This window comes from Bidens hawaiensis, unplaced genomic scaffold (genome assembly GCF_021521415.1).
Source record: "Bidens hawaiensis isolate Kalapana, Puna unplaced genomic scaffold, B.hawaiensis_p1.1 tig00007257_1, whole genome shotgun sequence".
NCBI classification, from domain to species: domain Eukaryota; kingdom Viridiplantae; phylum Streptophyta; class Magnoliopsida; order Asterales; family Asteraceae; genus Bidens; species Bidens hawaiensis.
The window spans coordinates 106188-128088 of record NW_027491501.1 but is presented as its reverse complement, the minus strand read 5'-3'; positions in this window follow the sequence as shown (position 1 = coordinate 128088).

Below are 21901 nucleotides of genomic sequence, written 5' to 3'. Positions count from 1 at the left end.
CACCGATCTCATCCCTCCTTTAGTAGAGTAGGTAGACTTCAATTCCTTTTTTTTTCACAAAATAGGTCACACTCCAATCTCATTTGTACCTTCATCTTAATTAACATAAACTATTAGATAGTTATGATATGCAATTTTCCCTAAATGAAGATTTTTCTACAAAGCACAAATGTTGCTAAAACCTTTTTAAAGAAGTAAACAAAAGTTATATTAAACAAATAGGCTTTTAATTAGTTCCAAATAACTGCAATTTTTTATGAAATCTGCTTCTTTTTTTAAGTGTAGCAAGAATTGTAACATATTGTTGTTCTTCATATTTCAAGTTAACATTATTTGTTTTCAAGGTACTTTTTAGAATCTTCCTGAAAATTAAGTTTTTATAACCATAAGGCATAGTCAGATTTTTTGGAACTATGCGTAATTTACTACCACAATTGGTGTTGATGACGTGGATACCCTTACCCGCTCATAAACTAAGGCTTATAAACTGAGGAATCTTAGGAGCATGGAAGAAGTTAGCACAAGCTGCTAGACAGGGAAGCTCGAAGCTTCTCCCGCAAGATTCCTAAGTTGACCAAGAAGCTCTCGCTACTAAAAGGTAGAAAAAGTCATGACTGACATGACATAAAGTTGGTACATGCCATAAAGCAAAACTGATGACATACTAGCTTGCATAAGTTGAAAGATGAGTTGACCATTTCCCCATAAGAAGCTCAAGCTTCCCCACGAGAAGCTTTCAACTGCCTTATAAAAGGAACACTTCAACCAAAGTTTTCACTAATTCCATATTCATCCCATTTCTATCTACCCTTTCTTCATTCCAACTCTCCCACTCTCTCACCGGAACAACATCCTCTCACTGGAATAACATTCTCTCACCGGAATAACACTCTCCCAAATATTACTCACTAAGAGATATCCCCCAACTCTCCCACTCTCTCACCGGAACAACATCCTCTCACTGGAATAACATTCTCTCACCGGAATAACACTCTCCCAAATATTACTCACTAAGAGATATCACTCTCCAAAGAGTATACATGTCTATATTTACTTTTATATACTCTCATGGGATAAATTACTAATGTTAAACCACAGAGTGTGGTCCAGAGACCGGGGTCTCTGGTCTTTCTAACGAGTTCTCCCGTGTTGTAGGTACACGTAGGAAGCTGGGAGGTGACCCGGGAAGCGTCCATAAAATCACCTGACCATACCTTCATTCTCTCTATATCCGTTGTAGCAATAAGTGGTGCCCACCGTGGTCCTAGTGCTACTTAGCACATAAAATTCCTTTGTAGTTCAGCTCCAAATGTTCCTAAGTTCTTCTCTTTATGGTTGGGGAGGACGTCTTTCTAAAGGACTCTTCTAGAAAAGGTTCCTAGCTTCTTACACCATGACATTATTTTAATATTAAATTGTTCCGAAAAGATTTTGTTCTATATACTTAAACAACCACAACTTTTGTTTTTTGTTACATCTTGGGGTTGATATAAAATAAAACTTTTCTTGGTAGCAAGTATCAATATATTAGCTTATCATTTTTTAGAAACATTAATTTTATGCTTGTTATAAATAAGATGTTATTACTCAACTTTACTTGAATAAAAAAGTTATCATCTAATATTAATTTATGTTATCTAACTTTATGTGAGAAATAAGTTATGTCAAAACTTCCTTCAAAGAATTGCATGGCAACAAGTATGTATTTTTCCAACAAAAGTTACAACTAAATATAATTTTTTGATCATATAAATTATAAAGGGATTTTAATAAAAATCTATGATATGCCAAGACCTAACCTACACATGTGCTGTCACAAAAAGTAACATGTCAAGTCAGAAAAAGTATATAGGTTACTGTTCACCTTAGCTGTATAGGTTACTGTTCATCATAGATGTCACCTGACAGCTGCACCTTTAATAGTTGCACCTTTAAAAGCTCTACAAGTAAGCTTACAGCACAGAAGTTTGAAGCTCAAAAGCAGGAAACACATCAGCTTCTTGGATAATCGAATAGTCAACAAGCTAAGAAACTAAGAAATATGTCCTGATAATGACGTCAAAATGACATACAAAAAAACTTGATAAGAAATTTTCAAAAACATATTCATAAGAGAAGCAAAGAAGCTAGGAAATTATGCGCAATAGCGTCCGAGCTTCTAACTCATCAACATTCTGCTACAATAACCAAAGAGTGTAACGGTCAGAAAAGTGACAAAACACTTAATCCTAGAAAAAATTACTTTAGCAAAGAGAGATTTGTCCTAATACTATACTTTAACCCTTACATAATAAAGGTAAATGCTAGACCTACACTAGTTAAAAGCAGATAAGAAGGTTGCTAAAAATAAGCATGAAGCATGAGACAAAGCAATGCTAAACATGTGACATGACAGAAGCTACGAAAATAGCTCATGGCAAAAGTTACAACAAAAAAAAATTTAAAAAAACAAAAAAAGGGCTAGAACCTACAGTAACGACTTAGGAAAGAATCTATAAAAGTAGCTTACATCAAGCAAGCTCAGGTCAGAAGCTACGAAGCTTCCTGCTAAACCATGGAAGGAGCATACACTTGGAGCTTGGTAGCTCAGTCATACGTTACTATATGGACCAAATTAGCATTTTCTAAGGATGTACGGATCCTATGTCCAATCATCCTTACAAGACTAAAACTATTTGCACACACCATAGTCCTTTAAAGGAACAAGCATGTCACCTAGGGCAAAGTCATGATTCCCCCTAAAATACACACAAGGGTGAAAAGGGAAAACAAACCTTCTCAAGCTAAGAAGGTTGATAAATAATATGCTTTAAAGGAATGAAGATCATGCTCGCCTACTAGAAAAAGTATAAAGCAACCTCGTCCTCACTCAAGGTGTTACCAAGACAAGCCATATTTTTTCCTGATAAGGAAAACTGATCATTAAGAAGGAAATCGGCTTAATAGATAACCTTGTAAGCTTAAAAAAAATCAGCTTCGCATGTAACCTTTGAAGCTTAGAGAAAATTTGCTTCACAGATAACCTGGGAAGCTTAAAACAAAATCAGCTTCGCATGTAACCTTGGAAGCTTAGAAGAAAATCAGCTTCATAGATAACCTTGGAAGCTCAAAACAAAATCAGCTTCACATGTAACCTTAGAAACTTTAAATAAAAATAGATTCATAGGTAACTTGGGAAGCTCATAAGGAAATTAGCTCCGTAGGTACTCACACATGGTGATCTTGGAAGCTCAGATGAAAACCAATTCACATCTACACCTATCATGACCTCGGAAGCTCCCAAGCACACAATCGAGCAATTATTATGACCTCAGAAGCTTAAGATCACACCACCGAATAATTGATGTGACTTAGCATGTCGTCAAATAGTTGCTGCAACTAACATAACTAAAAGGTAGGGAAGCTACTAAGCCTCGATATGCCTTTATAAAGTCTCTGAAGAGCACCCAGGGAATGTACAAGGTAGTGTTAGGTGTAAGTAAACACATGCTCAACGAAGGGTTAGCTCCATAAGAGACTCCGATAAATGAAAACTAGCAAGATCTAAGCTAGCTATCTATGCAAACATAGCTCATCGTCTTATTTTTCCAACATAATACAACTTTGAGTTCTTAGCTAAAATCAAGACACCTTCGAGCGCCGGCTTGACTTTGCCTTGATAACCTTAATTAAAAGATAAACATAAGCTATGAAAAGAACATAATTAAAGGCTCCTTAGAAAATTTTCACATAATAGAAGTTTCATCATCTAATTAAAGTCATAAAGGATCAAAATCTTATGTCTTTTATCCTATTCAAGACACTCATGAGAGCGAGGAAACAAACGTGGATCACCTCCCATAAAAGCATAAATCATGAAAATATGTAGCATCTTCTTCTCGAAAGCAACAAAGCATCTCAAAGATACATTAAAATTGTTGATAAAACGAAAAAGCAGCTTACTTAATCGACAAAGTAGCACGCTAAGATTTCGACACAAACATAAGTACCTAGAGCCAAACTTCAATTTGTGCTCTCTCACATTGACATTACTTTCAATAGAGAAAGTGTTATCTAAAACTCAGCTAGAAAAGCTTAGGTGACCCATCTTTGTAGCATGAACCAACAAAATTCCTTGCTAGAAGTTTACATCTAGGAAATCCTATCTATATCAAGCATATAACGGGACTCATCTCCCATAGAATCCTCAACAAAAGCCCAAGTTTAAGCAAAACCTACAATTTCTCGGTTAATCAAAGAAGCATGAGGAAGAAACATTAAGGGAAAGAACGAAGAACCAAGATGACACCTACATGGCCAATTGCCTTTTAGCCTCATAATACTTCCCACAATAGCCATCATAATAGTCAAGTTAAACTATGGTAAAGCCATTTATCCCCACATGTACTATTAAGGGAAATGGTAGGGTAACAATGTAAATACATGCCTAGAAAAATTTATAAGCCTCCAAGCTAGATCCTCAAGTTTCATGCTTTTGGTTCTAAGCCTCAGAGCTTTAAGGCTTATAAACTCAAAGGCTCAGTTACGATAACACCAATGTAGATTGAAGAATCATAATAACCAACTTACAGTGTTTTGTTAAGTAGTATAACAGTCGAGATATAAAATCGGATAACTCCTCAGCCTTAACTCATTAAAATACTTAAGCAATTGAAACAATAACACAACCAAGCATTTCATCAAAATAAGATGCATCCATAGAAAGCTTAAATAGAGCTCCCTACTGGCCAACCATGCATAAGGATACCTCCAAAGAGATTCTAATATGCAAAGCTTGCTAGCTTCATGCTCTTGTATAGAAGGTTCACCATGGGCTATTTTACGAAAGAAACTTATATATCAGAAATTTCAAAAAGCGTAGAAAAAGGTACCAAGTCACAAGCACCTATAACTATGCCATAACAACTTATACTTTAGGGGGCTGATGATACGAATACCTAAGATCTCACTTTTCAAATAAGTCAAGGAGTCAAGAAGCATAGATGCTAAGCAGCTATACATATCAAAGCTCCTGCTAGGAAGCTAAAATGGTCACAAGCATCTTGTTACATATACAACATCATCATGGGGAGAAAAGAAGCTTCGAATAAAATCATAACCAAAATAAGGCATATGCTTCTCTCTAATATAAACATTGTTTCTCTCAATCAAAAAATGAGTGAAGAAAAAGAATGCATCTTCACAACCAATCAAGGTGCATTCCAATAGCTCCCATTTAGATGATCACACATGTATCAAACGTATGAGAATGCTTATCTTATATATAATCTTCTATAAAGCAAAACCTACAAGGTCAAGGTTAAAAAAAAACTTGCTCAATCACCAAAGCAACTTGCTAAAACATCATTGCACCACGTAGATGCTCCAAGAATAAATAGTTGACTGAAATAAGCAAAGAAACTTTAAGCTATGTTTAGAGCAACGCAAAAACCGATTAACTAAAGAAGTGTTCCTACTCACATCTACAAGCAAATTCCAAAAGCACTGACGTGCTCACTAAGGATCGTAATAAATAGCTTCTGGTAATTGATTAAACTACAAACCACCGCAATATTAGAAATCTACAAAAAGAGCAGAGTTGGGCAGATTCTTGCTCAAATCTTCTTTACAACTGCCACCGTATAAAGTAGGTTGGCAGAGGCTTAGGACAATCTGCAAGAATCTTAGAAGAAGCCGGAAGGAATAAAATATAGCTTGCCGTAACATCAAAATGCGTGGATTTAGAGATCCCGTAGAACACCGAAGGACTCCGTTTGGATTCATATTAAGGTTTGGATTGATGAGACTAAATCAATGCATTGGTATGCAAGAATGATTGGTATGCTTATCTGATTGACGTTGAAAGGGCTGATTATGGCCCTTGATCAATGATTCGCTTCCCCATTCAACCACTCACCATTGTCATCAAAATACCCGCACACTTGGATGACCTACTATGTCTTACGTTGCTACCAACAAATGAATCCCATGACCTTCATAAAACCATCACATACACTTTGGGATTATACAATGGTCCTTCAATGATTATAGAGTTTTGCATATTATGCGTGTAGCAGGTTTCATTAAAAGACACATTTATTCAAGATAAACAACAACATGAATACAAATACCCTTCAACACAAAAAAAGAATATGTAAGAACGACTTCCATGTAGTCCATCAGAACTCTACGTCAACATGCGTTGTACTACGTTGTTTCAAAGGCTTGGTATATGTTTACAAACGTTATTATTAAATTTCACCTAATACAAGAACATGATAAAGAGATAGGCTTCCTTCATGTTCCATCAAAATCAATTTTTAGGGCCCATTTGGGAAACATTGACAACTCCTTGCACATATTCCTAACTTAGGGATTTCGCAACATATCATACAATCTATGGCCAATGCTTCGAGATAAGTGGATCCCCATGTTCACAACCCCCCGAAATCCCACCAATATCCTTCCACTTGTGGATCCCATTACCAATTACGTTAAAAACGGAAACTGTTAACCCACCAATATCCTTGCACTCGTGGATCCCCACCCCATTACCCATTACGTTAAAAGCGCAGACTATCTGCTATGGTTGGCATAACAAACTATATGAGATTGTGATCGTTAATAAACCACTAGGATGTGCCTACCACATTAATTGGTTTACTAGCGAAAAGCGGGCAGTGTTCACCGAGACCCTTGTCTCTCCCGCTATTTAAGCCTGTCAATGTCGTATTATTTTCTTAATTCCCATCACATTCCTACTTGTTAGTTTGTAATTCCCCAAATAAAAACTTTTGTTTCTGCAAATTAAGTAATAATCACTTTATAACACTGTCTATCCAATATATATGCATACGCCATTATAAACGTGCACAATCAAATCACGTATGCCCACCATTTACCATTTTTATAGTTCATTGATCGACAACTTTGTGACTTTAATTTGAGCATTTTTTTCATCTCCTGTTTATATTTCAACTCTAACTCCTCACAAATTAACACAAATTCAATACTTTACGTTGATTAAAAATCACAAAACCTATAAACCTACTTTATTAACAAATATTTCACAAAACACGATGCATCCTATATATATGCATACGTCAATATTTTAGTGTGCGACTCTGCAAAAAAAAACAACATCCAAAAATACATATGCACATGCGGAAGCGCACTCGCACTTATAATCCATTACACACCACACCAAACACTACAAACCAATACAAATGGATAATTTATGTGAATCCGCAGCAACACGCGGGCACTTTTGCTAGTCTAATAAAAGAGTGGATTTCCATAAGATTGCTTTAAAATGCCACTATTTATCCACATGGCATTTCAAAATTTAATTTTATTTGATTTTAAACAAAAAAGTTAACAGGTCCAGTTTTGTTAAAACCCAACAGAAAAGTGAAAAACCCTAAATCGGTTTCCTCCTCCGCCGAGTTCTTCCTTCCATCTGGTTCTTTCTCTAATTGATGTCTCAATTTTCTCTCTAATTAATCCTTTGGTGGTTTTAATTTCGACATCATCATCGTTCACTGTTTCAAGTGATCTTTGCTTCGATGAAGAGACCTTAAATCTTAAAATTTTGTCAATTTATGTATCATTCGATCGATTTTAGAATATGTTTTTTGTATATTCGACCATGGATGCTAATATTAATGAAAACCATAAGTTAATTAAATATTCTTATTGATTGTTTTGGCTCATGTAGGCGGTGGAAGAATTGCATTTTTAAATGGCTATTTGACAAGGTAAGATTTCAATATTCATATTTGTTTCTAAGGTGCTCGATATATTGCGTGAATAAATTTACTTTATTTTATGGTATGTGAAATAGGTTGAGTTATCTTATAAAGACGCAGACGCAGAACTTTGATTTCTTGAAGTTTGTTAATTGTTACACAACATATACAAGGTATTTTAAGTTTGTTGACTTGGTATATATTTTTTTACCCTGTTGAGATAACTTTAATTTGCTTCTGAATGAATAATCTGTATATGCAGATTTTTTCCATGAACGAAATATTAAGAGCATTAATGATATGTACCGAACGTTACGTGACGAGGAGGTATTTTTAAAATGCTTATACAACTCATGGTTGGATTTATCTCAACGTTTTGGGTTTTATTACATATCTTAGAAGAGGAAAGGGACCTTGATCCACACGATCGTCTAATTCATGTTTATTATTTAACAAGAGACAAACATACATTGGTTTTATACTATGTTTTTGTTCTGCTTTTTGATTATAATAATATCATATAATTTTGTATTAGTAGCATGTACAAAACAAGTTAGTTTTGCGGTTTTACCTTCGTGAAATAATATTTGTATCCATAAAACTGATTTGGGTAAACCTACTTTACTTAGAAACTTTTTTCTATTTTGTTTTAGGAAAAGAGGTTGACATTAAATATACTCTCAAAAAAACTACTTAAATAGTTTAAAAGCAACAACAAATGCTAATGCTGAAAGAAAAGATAAGTATTGTTTTTTTATTTATAAAATATTTTCTTGCAAATTAGACTAATAGTTATAGGCAGGTTAAGTGTGTGTGCACATTTTCATAGACTGACTATGCTAAATGCTTCATGGTAAAATGTATTTTGTTCCTTTATCGTGAAATAAATCTATAACTATATATATCCCATTATACTACATATATTACAGATACGTATGTGCTACATATCTTGACGATAGTGTTGTAAAGCATCATGTTTTCTTTTTTTATTTCATATTCTTATCAATGCATTTATTAGGGTTGAATACTTCTTATTCAAAATGGCTCATATTAGTCAAATTAAAATATTTTTGGCTAAAGTGATATCGGTCAGGCCAAACATCCATGGTATGATCACCATAAAGGACATTTCATCTAATGTAATATTTTGTTAAATGAGTTTTTTACTCACTACTCTTAGATTTCAATAGTAGTTAAAATGTTTATCTTTTCTATTATTGTGTATTCAAGACTGGAAGACTATATGACACATTGGTTTTGGTTGGATCAATTCAACTATCAATGGGCTTATTATGAACACGAGAGCAAAGTAAGTTTATGTGATCAGAACTTTCTTGATAAACATGTGGGTTCTATGCTGATTTTACTTAGTATGCAAAATGCAATTGGGTTGAAAGGTCTATATAGGTTCAGTTCAAAATTGGTTCCAAGTAACATGAGTTTTTCGATAGGATGGTTTATTATTAACAATGGTTCCGGATGTTATAAATCGAAGAAACAAAAAAGATTTCGCAAGTTTTTATATGGACAGGATTGATGTGTACAGTTTGACTCTATTAAGGTCAAATGAAATACTTTATGACTTTGATCATCATCATCATCATCATCGTACTCAGTATATCCCACCAATAGCAAAGCTATGGTAGGGTCTGAGGAGGGTAAGATGTAAACAGCCCTTACCTCTACTCTTTAGGAATAGAGAGGCTGCTTCCGATGAGACCCCCGACTCGATAGTAGTTTTGCATCAAGCCTTGGACATAAGGCACATAACACTCAACCATCGGGACACCGTCGATTGGTGCATGTACCATTGTCTTTTGGCTATCAGCGCCACCACATGATGCCTGATTAACCTTCCGCCACTTTTAACGTTATTTTCACGAGATTAGTAAAATAACGTCAAAATTAGTGCAATTCCAGAAATTCGTAAAAAATTAAACTTATAACACATTTTTTTAGTATGATTGTTTATTAGATAGGTTTTAGATACTGTAAATATAAAAATGTGTATATTTGTTATCATGATTTTTTTTGGGATGTGATTTTGTTCAAATTTCAATAAAATATATTAATTAAACAATTTTTATGCAGATTCAAAGGAACCTACAACTGAGAGGAGAAAGGCAAGTGTCTTCGATTGATGTTTGAAAAGCAGTGGAAGTTAGGATCCAGCAAGTTCACGGCTCCATCATTTTCTTGGACCATCTGAAGAAATTTCCAGCAAGTTTGGAGGTCAGCTGTCTCTCAACTAGCTAAGTGTGCAAAAGTGAATAACTGAAATTACGAAGTTTAAATAATGCATTTCCCTAGAAACAAAGATAGTTTCTATAGATGTTATTGGCAAAATGTTACACCTAAGCTTGATCCATAGTGCAATGATTAGTTATACTTTGCTTATACCATTAACATGAGCTACTTTAATTTTCAATTTTCGTATTAACACACGTATATAAGCTTGATGATCATTACTGGGTGATGTCGATACGCTTTAAATTGAATTCACAAATGCCTCTTACTTTACTTATGGTAAATGATATTTTTTTAACATAGTAATTCTTCAGTTTTCATTATTATACATAATTTTTAGTTTACAGCCCGTATAGTATAATACACGGGTTCTAACCTAGTAATTTGTATAATTATAATTTTGGGGGTCGGTAGGCTTCCACTATTGTACAACATGCTTTTGGGTTTGTACAGTTTCTTTTGACCGCCTTACGTGTGTATCATTGGGTTCGGTTGTTATTGTTGCATATAGGGTTGTAACTTATGATTTGAAAGTATTTTCTGCATTGTTTGGTGTACGTTATTCATCTGTTGTTGTACTTGGTTTTTTAACCTTCACGCTTTCTCACACCACTATCATCTTTTTCATCACATTCTCCACACCTTCAAAATCCACCTTCACAAACCACCGCCATCTCTTCCTCTCTCTCACGCATAAGAAATCGTCGTCTATTTCACCATCACCTTCATCTTAACCTACTGTTTCCGGGTTCAATATTCGTAACCCTAGGTGGCAATGGCCGAAAAACCCTAATCTACCCACAACGACGGCTGGCACAAAGCTCATTATTGTGGATGTTTAATATTATCCAGCTAAGTAATTGCTCAACTATATTATCTTATCTTATTGTGGATGTTTAATCTAAGACGTATCTTATTCCTTTTTGATGACACATCTAGGTCGATTCATTAGAGTATGTAAGCACACCCTAAGATGAATAGCTATTTGGTTTGTCATACTCAAACTAACCAATCCATAATTTACGGTTTAGGGTATTTGAAGTATTTGGGCTATGAACCTAAATAAATGAAATATGTTGCCATTTTTAATGACGGTTTCTGTTTAACAGAGACTATCAACTAGTCTCAAATTTCCATGACAATCTCCCTCTCTACTTTTAACAATTCCCTCCATAAAACATATAATATTCCCGTTCCACAGTAATGAAGATGCTCATCGGTGGGATTATAAATTAATTATAAAAATGATATTAAATGCAGGATGAAAAGCTAATCATTTTTTTAACGGCATGAAAAGATAAATATGATAGAAAGAAAACAAAATGAAACACGGAAATTACTTTTTGGTTTTTAAAAAATAAATAGTAAACAAAGAAAATTAATGAATTAAATTTCATATTTATGTAGAGTTTAAATTGGGGATTGGGTGTGGGCAACAAGAGTCGAACCCAGGTAACCGACTTCCAATCATTAGGGTAAACAACTTATTGCGGAGCCAAAGTAGTAGGTTTCTTAATGTGACATAGTTTGGCAACTTATTAACCAAAAGAACACGTCGATTATTTTATTAGTTTTCTACCTATATGCATTATTTCTAAACTTAGTAATGAAAAAAAAAGTTATAGTTGTACGTATATAAATCATTGTATGTATCAGTGTCATTTATCTTATAAAATGATAGTTAATTTGTTAATTAGAACTATTCGTAGTCATAATGGTGCATCACAAATAAATTGACGATCACAATAAAAACATACATTTATGTAATACAAATGCTAAATGCAACTATACCTAAATATGGCATACCAATGTGCCATTAAATACCTAAATGTTAGTGACACAAAATATTAAGTGCCACTAAAATTGTATGCTAAGAAAATGTGACACACGCATAGTGTCACTAAAACTTAAATGTTAGTGGCACAAATGCTTAATGCCACTAAAAGTGTTTACCAAGCAAATATGGCATACACAAAGTGCCACTAAAACCTAAAATAGTGACAAAAAAGCTAAAGTATGTTTTTGTAGTGGAATGTATATCTTACTTGACTTGTTTTTTGCAGTCATGGTTGATCAAGCATCCCTAAAGTATGTTGATACACATAACATTGCTGGATGTCTATTTGATACACATAAAACATTGTTGGATGTCTATTTGATCCACCTCCAGCTCACAAGGAGTTCAAATCTATGATTGTGGGGCTGAATACTTGCAGGATTTCTCACGTCTTACGAGAAAATCATGTTATTTGCAAAAAGATGGTGACAGACTTTTGGAGTCATGCCTCTATCAATCAACGAGGTGTCGGGGGTACAGTTACTATAGAGTCAAAGATCCAGAAGAAACCAATAATTGTATCTGAGGTCATTATTCATGAAATGTTACTATTTGGTGATCAACCTGGTTACCCTACAAAATATTCTACTGAGGTTGTAGCAGAGATAGTTCAACGAATGGGATATGAGAGAACCTATCCTCCTCTCGTGTTTCATCCGTATTGGAGGTTCTTGATTCACACATTCTTTACGTGTGTCCCATGACGAAAGGGGGGTTCTGATGAGATAGCCATACTTAGATGTCGGTTGTGGTTTCTTTGATCATGGACTAGAACTACAACTACTCTAAGTTCGTGTTTGATGAGATGATAAGCAACCTGAAGGGGAAAAAGAAGGATATGTTTATGATGTATCTAAGGTCCTTACAGATGATCTTTGAGCCTCATTATCCTGATTTGAATAAATCTGTAGAGACGCTCGATCCGAAAGCCATGGGTCCGAATACCTTTGGTTTGATGAAGCAGTCAAGAAAGGAGCGAAAGTGGTTTATCAGGGCTTCATCCGCTGGTAAAGTTTGGAAGATTTGCAGAAACTGAGGCTGCTGCTGCTACTACTACTGTTGCTGAGGAACATGTTGTTCCTATTCAAAGGACTACAAATGCCTTCGAAACTATTTCTGAAGACGAATCTGACAGTTCTCCATCTCAACCCTTGGAGCTGAACATCAAGTGCAACTATGTGTACCCACTTCTGAACAACTTAAAGATTTTGAGACATTTAAAGAAAAGCTCCAGTGAACAACATTGAAGCTTCCTCAATAAGTTGTTGTGACACATGATGATGATGTTGAAGATGAGCCAGCCACTGATCTTATTCCATGAAAGCGTCGAAATAAAGATCCAAGACCGGGTGTGGTGGCAAGTGCTCTTATGCCAACCGTTCAACCGACACCAAATGTGCCCGTCATTGTTGAGTCCCAATCTGAACAAGGCGCATCTGTTGAAGCCCAACATATTCATGATCAAGTTTTTGATGACATAATGCAAGAATTTATGTTTGAAGCCCATATCTAGTCAACCACTGAACCCTATGGATCATCTGATCCGATCCGACTGGTTAAGAAAGTTCAAGTGTGCAACTGAGAAGATTGCTCACATTCTAGATATGCAAGACAAATTTTTAGAAGATAAGGGTAAAGGGATTGCTTTGGAAGTTGAACCAGTCGATGTACACGCTTTACAACGCAAAGTCTTTGAGTTTGAACAAGACTCTGTGGTGAAAGATGTACGTATTCAAGAGCTTGAAGCCAACAACACTGATAAAGACTCAAAGATTCAAGAGCTTCAAGCGAGCATGGGTGGTCTTACCGCTTTGTACTTTGATCTCCAACAAAAGCTCGTTAAACGATTTGGAGATGACTTTAAAGGGGGTGATGATAGCGGTGATAAGACTATTGGTGGTGAGCAAGATGCTCCTGTTGATAGAGGCTCCAGTTTGTGTCCTGCTTCAAATATTTATACTTTGGCGCAACTAGAGAAATACTTAGCCGCTCTACCCAAGACAGTTGAACAAATGGAAAGAATCAACAGGAAGATGTTGATCAGGAAGAACTCTAATTAGAATGTCGTGTCTTCAGGCCATCCAGATATATTTGTGGTGGAACTTCAAAAGGGATTTTCTGATAAGTATGGAGATCGTTCGGGGGTCGTTTCATTGGGATCCGATATAGATAAAGAGATGTGGTGGGTCAAGCGCAGGTCTGGGAATATGGAATACTACAAGAAGCTGAATGATTTTGGGTCATGGACGAAGGTTGACTCGAGTGATTTAATACAAGCTCCTTTCCACAATCCAAATTATGATCCAAAGGCCATCAATATCTGGATCTTTTTGAGCGACCAAGTTGAAATGGGATTCCCTGATATGCCTTCTATTGAATCGTTTGTCAAGAAAGCGAAGGGAGTACGTGATCAATATACGAATAAGCTGATTCTGAATGTTATGCGGCCTCAAACTGCTAAAATGACGTCCATTCCGATCACCAAGAGATTTCATGAAGGTGCTCTTGATGATATGAAGTTTTGGACCTATGATGGTGAGACAACTACTGTTATTATATGGCTAATGATGTGGTCTAAAATATACATATTATTATATAAATGTTTCCTACACTTTTAAGTAATTTTGAGCCAAGTTTTATTAAATTTTATTCTAAAGTGGTTCATACGTGGGTTTTTAAGGTTTTATGAATTAACGAGTTTACATAAAGTGTTTTACTAAATTGGGTGATATATCAACGATTACGGTATTTTCTTTGGTTGGCATTGGCACGACACATGTTTTAAAAATAATAGTATTAATAATAATATATCCATGTGATGATAAATAATTGTATGAAGAGTTACATAACTCAATCATTCAAATTTAGTATACACGTTAGCTTTTGAGCCCGCAAAGAAACTAAATGAAATCATGACCACTAATATTATTTGGTGCAGGCCCACAAGTTAACACCTAAAAATTGAAGGGCTCGTTAAAGGATTATTATTAAATCTTGGAAAGCAAGGAAGGGATGTTGGCAATTTTAAAGCTATATATATATATATTTGGAGTTCGAAAAGGAAATAAAGGATTGGTGGATAGAAGATCGTACGAACCAGAAGAATATTATAAAGAGTCATAAGGGAGCCGCAAGAAGAAAGAAAAGAGAGAAAACGCCTTTGGTATAAGTGGAGATCGTTTGGGTTCAACACCTACTCATCCAAGCATCATCACTATTCGGTTTGAATTTATTATTTTAATTATGAGCTTGGTTGTTGAACTTAGTTATTTTTGTTTCTTTGACTTTATGATGCTAGGCTAAACTTTATAAGTTACCTAGGTCGTGATGAACCTTAGTTCGGTTTGAATTTATGTTTGGATTTTGTTTTGTTATGGATTTTATGTTATAAGTAAAAGGTTGAGTTTGATTTAATTGATGCATTTGATTGCTTGGTTTTGTTTACTTGAATTTATTGTTTCACATTGCCCTTTTTTGATTGTTTCATAGGATAGAGTTTTGTTAGGTCATTTACTGTGTGTTCTTGAATAGTTTGTGATTAATATGCATTAAAATCATAGAAAAAATAAAATCAATTAAACAGATAAAAGTGAGCTTCTAGTCTAAAAAGTTGTAAGGTGATAGGGTATTGATAGATCTTTGCTTGTCGGGATTGCTAGATTTAGTTCTTCGTAAGGAGTCCGTCTAGATTTGATTGTCAGCTTAGTCTATTAAGTTAATTGAGTATGCTTTGCTATCTTTGAATTCCGCGCTGTAAGGTAGGTTTTCGTCATAAAAGATATTTAGACATAAGCAATTAAATAACCATAAGGAAGTTTAATATAAAACTGGTGACTCTTAAAACTTGTTAGAAATCCATAGGCGTCTTCTTGAAGTTCAAGGGTCCTGTTCGGGTTTTCTGTCAAGGGTCTATTTTATGATCCCAGTTTCATAACTTGAGTTTTCCATTTAATTAATAACCGTAACTTTGGGGATTCTGGCCTGGGTAGTTATCTTTATCATCTGAGTTAATCCAAGTTTTTTTAATTGTTTAATTAGTTAAAGTAATTAGGTTAAGGTTTTATTATTAAATTAATTAGTAATGATTATTTTTATTATTATTATTATATAAATTAGGGTTAGGGTTTTAATTCTTTATTATTAGTTTAATAATCAAGTAATCATTAATTAATTATTAGTAGAGTTTTAATCATTAGTTAATTATTATTAGAGTTTCAATTAATTAGTATTAAATTCCCCCTCAAATACTATTAATAAATAGTCGTGTATTGTAGTTGATTCTTGTTTACTAATTTCGTAATTTAAAGAGTCTCGTGGGTTCGATATCCGAACTTACTTAGCTGTACTAGAGTCGATCGGTTCACTTGCCGGTTAGTAGTTTAAGTTAAGATTAAGGGTCTAGAGTATTACTTAGTGTCTAGATTAGTATAATTTTAGTTAAAAATTATTTGACCACTTTTAGCACATCAAGTTTTTGGCGCTGTTGCCGGGGAACTTTTGGCGATTGCGTTATTAGTTTTGATTAGACTTACTTGCTATATACGTGCTATTTGTGTTTTTTTTTGTTTTGAGACGTTGGAGTCTATTTCTCAGTGTCTTTTATTTCTTTTGAGTCGTAAATATGTGTGAGATTTGTGGCGGACCCCATTTTACGCTTATATGTCCACAATATGTAGGGTGTTTGGCACATCATTATGCTAACCCTTCTGTGCAGCCGGTGCAAAATTTTTCACAGGGACCTTTTCCGTATTATTTTGTTAATTCGTATCAGCAACCTCAGCAAAACCACGAGCATTGTTATGATCAATTTTCTAAAAGCCTTTCTGATGAGGATGTAGTTGCTATGGGTAGGATAGAAAAGATGTTGGTCCAATACATGGCTACAGATACCCAAAAGATGTTTGTTGAGCATGATACCATCTTCAAAAATCACCAGGATCTTCAACATCAAGTAGAAGAAATTTCTAGGAGACTGGATGAAGAAGATGAAATGGAGAGGTTGAGATCCTTGGAATATGTTGAGCAGTCAGATGAGGAGATCATTCCAGATACGGAGACACGATTGGCTGATAAAGTCCCACCTTAGGCCACACAGGTATGCGCTGTTGATTTTGCAGGTTGTTACAGTGACTCTGATGATAAAATAAATAAAGAAGAGTGGGCTGCTTATCAGAGGTCGTTAGTGAAGAAAGAAGAGATAGAGGATGACGTGGACTTGGGGGATTCACTTGAGTTGATGTTTGGCATTAAGGAAAAGGTTGATAATAAGTTATGTGAGGAGGATGAGTTTTTGGATTTGGAGTTAGAAAGTTTGCCCGAGTATATTGAAATAGGTGAGTTCGATTCGGAGGGTGACTTAGCATTTTTTGAAGCCCTACTGGAAGATATTGAAGTGGTGGTAGAGAAAGAACACCACAGCTGGCCCGTGGGAATTATAATAAATTTCGCTCAAAAATCAAAACCATGGGAGAAAGCGAAGAAAAGAGTATTTACGAATCGAAACTATTTTCAAGTCAGAGGATGGTCTACAGGACAGAAGAAGCCATTGAAGTTCAAACACGACTAGTCTTCTCGATACTTACAACGCATTCGGCTCTTGCCTGGTAAGTTTAAATATAGGTGGTCTGACCCGTTACTGATTTTTAATTCTAATTTAATATTTTACAGTTCCATCATTGAAATATTACTGTTTGATAAATTCCAGGTGGAACTAGACGGGTTGGACAGGTCCAGATCAAGGAGAAACCTCCTGATTAAGTTCAAGTCTGGGGAGGTTTCACAGAGTTTGTATAATTCATCGAGTTACTAACGTAGTTTTTGTAGTTTGTCTTTGTTTTATTTTTTTTATTTTTGAGTTTTGCTGGTTTGAAGTTTGAGTGAGCTAGAGAAACGATCCCCAATGAAGGGTATATTGCAAAAGATAAGTGTGGGGATGATGGAGCAGCTGAAACATGTTGGTGCATGATGCCAGTAGTTCAGTATCTCGTGTTTATTTGTGTATGTAATCGTTTAAATTGTCTGTTCTATGTTGAACTTGTTCTTATATGTTCGCCTTTGTTATTTGCGAACTTGTAGTTGACAACTTCGCCTAGTATATTAGGCGAAGTTGTCGAGTTATATATACTCTCAACTTCGGCTCTTTAACACAACTTTTGGACGGCTGGTTTGTGTGATCCTTGGAGTCATGTGTTTGTTTATCTGGTTATTACACCTTGCAATATAACAAGTATTATCATATATCCTCGTGTGTTTATTTAGATTCAACATGTTAATCGTCTCGACACTCGTATCGTATACGAGGGGATTTCGCACCCTCGTGTTACGAGATACTCCTGTGTAGATCCGGCTGGAACCTACAATTGGTATCAGAGCATTTTGCTCGTGATTGTGTGGTTCGGGATTATCACACGGGTGTAAAGATTGTTCCGTTAGATGATTCGCGGAACTATTTTACGTTGAAATACCTCGTTTTTATCAGTTGCTCCTCATTACTCATCAAATACACCTTCCAATCACCCTCGCGACCCTCGAAATCGACCTACCTAACCTGCAAAACTCCTTTGTTCTTCTGGCGAAGTTGCCGTCATCCATACTAGGGTTTTAGCATAGATATAGGGTTTCAGCGAAGTTGTGACTAGCGAAGTTGTGTGACTAGCAAAGTTATATAGCCAGCGAAGTTGTGTATCAAGCGAAGTTATCCAGTAGCGAAGTTTGTAATTTGCGAAATTGTCTTTGAGCGAAGTTACAAAGCGAAGTTGTAGTAACTTCGCTGCTTACTGCACACAAAATCTTGTTTTTAAGTTCTAAGTCTCGTTTCGTTCAAGTATGACTTCGATAAACATCACTGAACTGGTAAAGATGGAGGTTGAAGCTGGTTCAACAACTAAAGCTCCAAAACTGCTTAAAGGTACTGATTTCGTTGCATTGAAAGATAGATTTGAACAGTATGTGAAGTATCAAGACGCAAAGATGTGGGTCTGCATTCAAGACGGGTACATTCCACCAACATCCATGTTTGAAGGTCGTGAACAGATTAAGAAGTACAGTAAGATGGAAGATGATGAAAAGAAAATGTATGAGGCAGAAAGTAAAGCGCATGCAGCTATAACAATGGCACTTCCACAAGAGATTCTTCATACTTTCAAAAAATACAAAACTGCTAGAGAGCTATGGGAAGCACTAGAGAATCGATATGAAGGAAATGTTGGGATACGTACCTCTAAGACAAAGCTGCTGAAAACTCAATTATCCGTATTCAAGTATATGAAAAATGAATCACTTGATGACATCATCACACGATATTATCATCTGATGACCGAGCTAAATAACTACTCCATTGAATACAAGGAAGAAGAGATAGTGGAAAAGCTTATTGATGCTCTCCCACCAAAATGGGAGATGTACACAGTTCTGATGAGAGAAGATAAAGACTTTGAGAAGATTGATTTGGAGACGGTGGTAAATAAGTTACGTAATTTTGAACTTAACATGGCTCGAAAGGAAACACCTACTAATCAGGTTCAGGATCCGGGAATGTATGGTGCTAAAGTCACTCCAAACTCAAGTTCAAAAACAGAATCCACTGCCTACTACTCAAAAGGGAAACCAAACGCCACTCCAGATGGTCATGTGGTTCTCAATATGGATGATGACGTATGTTTTGTAGCAGGAGGTAGTAGTTCCTCAAAACCTCAAACCACAACTTGTAATTTCTCAACCAATGCTTCTAACAAGAACTACTCACAGATGCCTATGAGTGTGAAATCAGCTGAACAACAGTTTGCTCTTTATGCCTCTTTCATTGCCTCTTATGAGAATTATATCAAAGGAAAAATAGTCGGCCCTGCAACTTTGGATGAGGACTATGATCAGATCGACGCTGATGATCTGGAAGAAATGGATCTGCAGTGGCAGACGGCTATGATAGTAAGAAGGGTTAAGAGATTTATGAAGAAAACTGGTAGAACGTTTGTTGGAGACAGACTGGGGTTTGATAAGTCAAAAGTTCGTTGTTATAACTGTCAACAAAATGGTCACTTTGCTAAAGAATGTACAAATGAGAGAGTCGAACGAAGCCAAAACAGGCCTGCTAACAGAATGGGAGTGGGAGTGAAAACAAGGCTATGGTATCTCAGCAAAACGGTGGATACAACTAGATTATACAAGTTGAGGAGGTATTCGAACATGCAAATATGGTAAATATCGAAACTGGAGGAAGTGACAAAGAGACGGGGGAAGATCAAGCATACATGGCAGAAGTGAACGATCAACTCTCAGAGGAACAGTCGAACAGGGCTGTAAACAATATGTGGGTTATTGACAGTGGCTGTTCCCGGCACATGACTGGTAACAAGAAATTGTTACGTGACTGGAAGTCTGTTCAAGGAGGAAGGGTTAGTTTCGCAGGAGAAAGTGGAGGAAGAATTACTGGTATTGGGACTGTGACGAATGGAAGAATAAAGTTGGAAAAAGTGAATTTTGTGGAAGAGTTGAAACACAACCTGTTGAGTGTCTCTCAGATTTGTGACAAAGAATACACCGTTCATTTTACTAAAGATGAGGCACTCTTACTTTATACTGGTTTCAAGATACCAGACCTGGGTTGTGATGAAAGCTCCAAGAGAAAAGAACACATATGTAATGGATATGAGATCAACCGAGATGACAACAGAAGAGTTATGTCTTCTGTCAAAAGCAACAGAATCTGAGTTAGAATTGTGGCACCGGAGAATGGGTCATATTCATCTTCGCAAGATGAATTACATTATTAAGAACGGGCTGGTACTTGGGGTTCCCTTGAAGAATTTCAATTTTGAAGACCAATGTGTGTCATGCGAGAAAGGAAAACAACACAAAAAGCCTCATAACTCCAAGAAGATGAACTCAATTGTCAGCACTTTAGACCTCCTTCACATGGATCTCTTTGGTCCTGTGAATGTAAAAAGTCTAGGAGGAACTTCATACTGTTTGGTGGTAACAGATGATTACTCAAGATACTCTTGGGTCTATTTTCTGAAGGCAAAAGATGAGACAGTTCAGTTGGTAATTAACTTGATTACCAAGTTGGAAAATATTATTGGGCAGAAGGTTAAGTACATCAGGAGTGATAATGGTACAGAGTTCAAGAATTATCAGACGGAGATGTTTTGTTTGTAGAAAGGGATAGAACATCAGTACAGCGCCCCATATACTCCGCAACAAAATGGAGTAGCTGAAAGGAAGAATAGAACTCTAATTGAAGACGCCAGGACCATGCTGGCAGATGCTAAACTTCCCGTGGTGTTCTGGGCTGAGGCTGTTGCTACAGCCTGTTATATCCTTAATCGTGTTTTATCTGTTAAAAGATTAAATAAAACCTGTTATGAACTTATGCATGGTAGAAAGCCAAATTTAAAGGTCTTGAACCTTTCGGGTCCCCATGTTCGATATTAAAGACTAACTCTAAATTTGGTGAGAAAGCTGACGAAGGTATCTTAGTTGGCTATGTTGTTGGGACACCCAACAGAAGAGTCTTTAATCTATCAAACATCAAGGTTGAGGTGGTCTGTAACACTAACATTACTAGTTACAAATCACCAAGGCCTAGCTTGGGACCAGAGGCTTTCGACTATGATAAGCTATTCAAATCTTTTAATGTGCCTTACTTGGATTTTGCAGACATTGATGAGAAAATGGCCTCACAGATGCTGTATGACGAAGAGGAGACCATTGTACAGCGTCCGCAATATAATGAAAATCAACCAACCTCATCAAGTGCGGTTGAAACTCCAGCTGTCTCGAATGAAGATGAATTCTACAATCCATTTCACACTCAACCTCAGCTTCACTCTGATGAACTCTCTTCAAATATTGAGAATGATCTGGAAGTCGGTCCGGTTCAGACCACCAAAATTCACAAGAATCACCATTTGGAAAATGTGATCGGTAATCCTTCTGATGGTGTACGTACTAGAAGAAATTTGGATGAAAACACGTGTGTATGCAAGCATTAAAGACACTGGTATTATAAATGAATGCTTGTACGCCTGCTTCATCAGTCAGATTGAACCAAAGAATTATCAAATGGCACTGAAGGATAGCTCGTGGGTTG